Source organism: Puntigrus tetrazona, chromosome 2 (genome assembly GCF_018831695.1).
Source record: "Puntigrus tetrazona isolate hp1 chromosome 2, ASM1883169v1, whole genome shotgun sequence".
NCBI lineage: Eukaryota > Metazoa > Chordata > Actinopteri > Cypriniformes > Cyprinidae > Puntigrus > Puntigrus tetrazona.
Genome location: NC_056700.1, coordinates 13,344,561 through 13,352,012, shown reverse-complemented (window position 1 = coordinate 13,352,012; position 7,452 = coordinate 13,344,561). Strand labels below are relative to the sequence as shown.

The following is a 7,452-nucleotide window of genomic DNA, read 5'->3' as shown; positions in this document are numbered from 1 at the left end:
CGCGGAACGGGTACCAGAGGATGAAAGAAGAAACGGCGGCTGCTTTTGCGTTCTTAAAATAATGTGGCTCAAAACAACGTCATAAACGGCAACACCGGTTACAAAACCAGCCATTAAACCGCCGAAATCCAGAGTCCATCCGCGCTCCTCCGCTCGTTCGTCTCACGACAGCCTGCGTGTCTGCACACAGCATCGCAAAAGGACGAGGAAGGTCAGGAGAGCATGTATGAGGCACGTGTATCCGAACCGTCGGAGAATACGACGGATGAAGAGGTTTGCTATTCTGGCCGCGAAAGGGCGAAAGCGACATAAACAGACGGAAACCGGTCGCGTGGAATGTCCTCATCCCGTCAGTTCACCGGCGCCCGAGCATCTCACGGAGCGACGCGATGCTCAGGGACGGGGGCTGCTCAGATGTCTTCTGACTGACTCCTCCTGTGGAGAGACCATGTGGCCAAGCCCACTGGGTTGAGATAGGTACCAGCACCAGCAGGACCTCTATATAAAGGCTGACATAGTTTAGAAGAACCAGCAGTTGTTGGTCTTTAGCGTCCAGGTCTTACAAGGAGCGGAACACATTGAAAAGACACTAACAATCATGTCTCACGCTTGGGGTTACGGAGCACAAGACGGTAAGAAGCTGTTTTTACGGGTCCTAAATGAATCTATTAGTCTTTAAGGACTGTATTAGCTTCATTATATTAAAATATACAATATCATTAAGTCAAAAAGTGTTTTTCTTTACATTCTTCTATTCTGAAAAACACTAATACAACATCTTTGGCTTAAAAACAAAACAGTTATTGCGTTTTGATTCATTAGGTTTCTCTGTGCCGGGAGGTATTTGTTATTATTATGCAACAGGGAAAAAAAGTAGAAAACAAGCAAATGTAAAATATAAATAAGCATAAGACATATGCATAACACAAATGTTACAAAAGCTGTCACTGGGAAAGCGTATTTTTAAAGGTACCAATCTGTACAATTTAGGTACTAATGTACAATTTGTTGGTAAATAAGGCACAAAAGAACATTTTGAAAGAGTACCACCCTGTTGAAAGTACTTATTTTCGGAGTGCGTGCGAGATCGTTGCAGATTACAGTGTAAGGAAATGTGTCTTGTGTTTAATATTAATTAATTGCTTAAAAAACCCCAACAAAACAAACAAAAACAAAACAAGACAATAATATGACTGAAACAACCTATATAAATTAGGTTACACCAACAAAAGTCATTTCTAAACGTCAAAGCACCTCAAAGTAACAGCTGCACGTATCAGCTCCTTATCGTCTGCATTTGCTGACCTTGAATCTTGCGAGGAATGTAAACAATTTTTTTGTGCACCTAAGCACTAGGTTTTTATCTTACTCTGTTTCATCTTTTCCCCTTGCACTGTAATTTCAGGGCCAGAAAAGTGGGGAGAAAGCTTTCCCATAGCAAACGGACCCAGGCAGTCTCCCATTGATATCGTACCCACCCAAACACAACACGACCCTTCTATGAAGCATCTCAAATTGAGTATGACCCGCCACTGCTAAGGGCATCCTCAACAATGGCCATTCATTCCAAGTGGATTTCGCTGATGACGACAACAGCTCAAGTTAGTACATCGCTGCTCTTATTTTCAACCTTCTTAAGCATTATTAAACCTAATCTGATGCAGCCATGAATTTATTTAACATAGAATAGGTATTTTCTTTAGTGCACTTTTCATTAAATATTCATCAACATATGTTTTGGACCTTTTTTTTTTTTTTTCTTTACCAAGGATTTTCTTTTTGGTGCATATTAAAAACTAAAGTGAAAAGAACTGGTGCATCTAAATCTGTACATAAACAACTGAAGTCTTTCGTCACTCCGTCATCTCCTGCCCTATTTCTATTCATTCATTCCTCATTTATTAACTAGTCCAGAGCTTTTAGTGCTCAAATTGAGTCCAAGCTTCAACTCTTTTTTTTTTTCAGAGAGCAAGGATTACGCGAAACTGTGAATTTCTCTTTTGTGTCCTTATAGGCCCGTCTTACTCTGAATTCAATTTACACCAGTTCATCTATATTGAATCAACAAATGATGTAAAACCGTTATGTGAGCAGGGGATGTAGATGTGTGAATGTATTCCTTCCTCTGCCGGTGGAAATAAGGCACTTAGAGCTCCGTGTCCTCAAGTACTAATGTATTCTATTATGAGAGAAAGAACAGAGCCACATATCAATGCTGTGTGCCACGGCCGGTCAATGAGAGCAACATGTGCTGAATTTTAATGACCGTTTCAAGAGGGGAATCACACATATGCTCGGAAAAGAAACCTTGTACAGAAACACACAAAAAAGTCACTTTTTGCACACAAATTGCTTGCTAAAAAAGAGATAAAGAAGTATCTATTAGATATGTTAGGTAGTGAATATTAAGCTGCTCAAGTAATATCCCAAGTAGCCCACTCACACTGACCTGTCGGTTCCCTTTCGTTTAGGATTCCTAACACATATTCATACCATACAATCCCATATTAGAGATTTTAACTGAATTAAAATAATAATTAATTAATTTGTATAAAAACATATAGAGATAAAGAATCTCAAATGATTCATTCAATTAGCATAATTTGCATTAGAATGATTATTATAATTGTGATTTTAGAAGTAAAAAAACTGTATATATTTATATATATAATTTTAATATCATCCTGCATTTGTATTACTTGATTACTTGATGATTTTTCAAATGATTTTCAAAGAAGGTAAATGCAGTAAAAAGAGTAACATTACTAAAACTTAACTTAACTTAAAATAACTATTGTGTATTTTAATATATTTAAAATTGTAATTACAATAAAAAAATTCTCCTTTTTAAATGTGACAACACATGCAGTGCGTTATAAATGCATGCATATACATTATAAATGCACCAATACAAAAAAAACCCCCTTAATTATTACAAACTTCTGGAACATATCAAATATTTATTGGCATATATTTGACATCTATGGAATGTATGTAGATATATTATCTTCATGCTTTATATGCATTGTTATATTGAATTAAAAATACAAATATAAATGCACAAATACATTAAAAACTCTATTAATATTTAGATATATATGAACAGTTCTTTTGCAGAAACAGATAACTATAACAGAATACAAGATAACAATTTACAGAAATCATGCTTTCCAATTAATCAAACTGTAGCTGGTTTATTTTGTACTAAATAACTGAAAATAAACAGCGAACACAATAAAACACATGATTCAAAAACCACGATTTAAAAAGAACATAATAATAAAAACATAGATTTATGCTTTTGCAAAAATACATCTTCATATATTATCTCTTTACAAAATGATTGACTGATGATTTTGTAGTGCTGTTAAAAGGAACAACTGAATGATTGGAAAAATGCTTTATGTGCAGCTCTGGCTGGAGGTCCCGTGACAGGGATATACAGGTTGAGACAGTTCCATTTCCATTGGGGCAGCAGTGATGACAAGGGCTCAGAGCACACTATTGCTGGAACCAAGTTCCCCTGTGAGGTAATGAGACTCCCTCTCACACTCCTGCTTCAGTGTTACATTACAGCTGAAAGAACCCTCTTCTTCTGTGTTGTGGTTCAGGCCGTTCCAATTCTACTCTCCTGTTTAACTATGTATAGCTCATTAATATTCTTGCGATCATCTCTCACGAATTTGTGAACCCCTTGTTTTTTAATATGCTAATATATTAAGCCAATTCTGTATTTTTTCTGCATATACTGAATGTTTCCCGTCTTCTTTTCTAAAGCTTCATCTCGTTCACTGGAACACCAAATACCCAAACTTTGGCGAAGCTGCCAATAAACCTGATGGCCTTGCTGTGGTTGGGGTTTTTCTGAAGGTCAGGATTTTTCCCAAAAGAGTTTCAGGAATTGCAGTGATTAAATGATTTCAAATGATGGATCTGTTGTGTGTTTTTTTTATTCCCAGATTGGTTCTGCCAATCCAAGACTTCAGAAAGTTCTAGATGCTCTTGATGACATCAAATCAAAGGTATTTATTCATTCGTCCCGGTTCCCCTCAGATGTTTTTAGTCTTTTACAACATTCTGTTTTTTCTCCAGGGCAGACAGACTACATTTAGCAACTTCGATCCTAAAACCTTGCTGCCCGCCTCTCTGGATTTCTGGACTTACGAGGGCTCTCTGACCACACCTCCTCTTCTGGAGCGTCACCTGGATCGTTCTGAAAGAGCCAATCAGTGTTAGTCCTGCTCAGGTACTTTTCATCATACTTTATTTATGCTTTCACATTTTCAACAGTTATATACAGAAATATCTAGTCCATATCTTGGGTCATTGAAACATGATTAGGTCCATATGTTTTTTGTTACTTTATAATGTCTTTGCTACCTATTGAGTTGACAATAAGTTAATAAACACCCAAATCAAATACTGTTGGTTTAGTATTGCAATAACACTAATGAGGTCCCAACATTAAACGTCACTCCTACTTCGAAACAGGGAGGGTCGGTGCTCCATATGTTTCTGTTTCTACAAGATTACTTTATCTTAAATATATTGCTTGCCTGACAACAAGTATCATATTTAAGTCAGGCTTGTGCCTTTAAGATTGTGCCAACACCCATATGTTCATTAATGGAGATCAATTTGCCCTTCACTGCAGTCTATTCTTGTTTTTATACATTTTATTTATTAAAGCAATAAGCAAAACAAGAAAGTGCAGTTGTAATTCAGCAATAAGTATTATCCTACACCCATTTTACTGGTGATACACCACACTGAATATTTAATATATTATAAAATAATAAATACATTTCCTGTATAGTAACACCAAATATATGCAAATATTATAATATACAATACCGTTCAGTAAGATTTTTATTCACATTCTGCATGTGAACATACTTGAGCACCAAACATATTAGAATTGATTTAGAATCAAGACATAGAATTGACATATTAGAATTACAGCTTGTCTTATAAACGCTGCTTCAGCAGGATCATATTGAGTGACATTTTTGCTTTACAAAAAACAAATAAAAAAAAAAAAAGTGCCCCATTCAATACCTTTCCCTGCTGTAGGCAGTGCTGTTAGCCTGCAGAGCTTTTTAGCCTCCAGTGGTTAGTCAAAACAGTCTAACAACTGCACGGGAATTCTGGCAAGTGCTCTATGAATGAGCATGGAGCTAAATATAGTTAATACAGGCTGTAATAAGGCTCCACAAGACTGCCAGCAACACACTAAACACCACAATCAAAGAAAAATATTTCTGTCTGTCTGTTCTTCAGATGGCTAAATTCCGTAGCCTGTTGTTCACATCTGAAGGAGAGGCACCTTGCTGCATGGTTGACAACTACAGACCCCTCAACCTCTCAAGGGACGCCAAAGTCCGTGCATCCTTCAAGTAAACAGCAGTATTGATGCCACAACCCTCCCTCTGCCTTCTGATCATGGTGCTTTTGACTGGTTCGCAAAAACATTCCCAGTGAAATTGCTACTGAAATATCATAACCCAGGCCCTTGCTTACATTGCAGTGTTGATAACAAGAAAGCTGGATCTGAGCTTCTAAAACTGTCTATTTCTGTCGTGAATTGCTTATATTATTATTTAACACGAGAAATAGTATTAAAATGCTTATATACTCAGTGCTTAATAGCAATGGCAGCCCCAGCTGTAGAAACAGTGGTTTGTTACCCATTTTCTTTGCAGTTTTAAGTGAACTGGACTACTATTTTACTTCCAAATGATCCCAGTCTATCTTTGATCGCTCCACTTTGTGCTTTATTTCTAGCTATGCAGAACTGCACTATACTCCATGTTATTTAATAGGAAAGACATCATGGTTCTTTTTTTGTGTTTATGGCAATGGATGAATGTCAGTTAAATGTGTAACTGATCAGACGTATTGATGCTGGAATACCTGCAGGAAAGCACTTATTAACAGCAATATGTTGTTGCTAAAGTGTTTTTTATTATTTATCAAGAGAATTTCAAGGGATTAGCGTTTAGAATTGTTTTAGGAATGTTGTACCATGATGTTCTGCCATAGATACTATGATATAGATTTTTCTGACTTAAATTGAGCAGTATTGTGAACAAATATTATATGTAAATCAGTCATATATTAGAGATTTTATCAGCAATAAATGAATATATTTTAAACTATACATCCTGTGATTGTTTTCTTTGCACAGCACAATGCATAATTTGTAATAATACATAATACATAAATTGATGTTAACCTCAGCTTTAGTACACAGCAGTTTTTCTTTCTTTTTTTTTACTTTAGATCAAATTAAGATCAAACTTAATTATTGTATGAGGTATCATAAATTAATAATGGAATTTAATGCTACATTATATCTATACTGTAATTCTGTTTTATTTTATAATATAATATGTTATTGTTAATTTTATGTAAATTACAGTAATGTATTTAACTTTAAATATGTACACTGTGTGTATATGTATACACACACACACACACACACACACACACACACACATTTTTATTATGCTGTTGTCTAGGTCTTTTCTAGTCACAGAATCCAAAAGATTTTTTCCATGGTATCCACAAATATAATAAGCAGCACAACTGCTTTTAGCATTAATGATAAAAAAAATGTTAATTGAGCTTCAAATCAGCTTATTAAAATCATGTGACACTGAAGACTGCAATAAGACTGCTAAATATCCTGAGAAAAAAGTACATTTTACAAGTATTACGTTGCAAAAACATTTCACAATATTACTGTTTAACTGTATTGACCCTGAACCTTTTAATATTTTTTTCTCATTGTATAAAGCAACATTAATATATGACCAAATATAAACAATGAACAATAGTGTACTTATGAATTAACTTCAGTAGTTTTTCATTATTTATTGTTAGCTAAATGTTAACGTATAGAACTTCAACATGACATTACAGACATTTCGCACTTCTTGACCAAAACTGAAAAATCAAAGCTCAATATTTGTTCTTTCCGTGAATTAACATTGCGGTGACCTGACATGTTTAGTCACTGTAATTCAATAACATTCAAGATGGTTTCAAGCACTTTGTCCTGCGCAGGGAGCTAAAAACATGTTCAACCGAGATGCAAAAGCCATTATTCAGTGTAGACTACCAAATATTTGAGTCATACCACAAATAAAACAAGTTCTGCTTTACACATACAACTTTAATAAAAATGCTGACACAGAACAGAACTTCCTCCTCATGCTAGTTTCTGCTAACTGAAGTTTAACGTGATTTACAAGAACCGTTTTCTGATATCATAAGTCAAAAGAGTAAATTTGTAATTCGAGAACATTCAATATCAGGATCTGTCGAATCCTTCAGTCCATGTCAACTATCTGCTCTGTTATCATGGAGAAATAATGAGATCATTACCCAGAGATCCCGTCATACAGCCTGAGAGAGGCCTTTATCTCGGAAGCTGGCACATCACCACAG

At 35.5% G+C, this 7,452-nt stretch overlaps 1 pseudogene; it reads left to right on the top strand.

The window, feature by feature from the left end:
- Positions 1-583: 583 nt before the first annotated feature.
- Positions 584-6,160, top strand: LOC122362446 (annotated as a pseudogene).
- Positions 6,161-7,452: the final 1,292 nt, after the last annotated feature.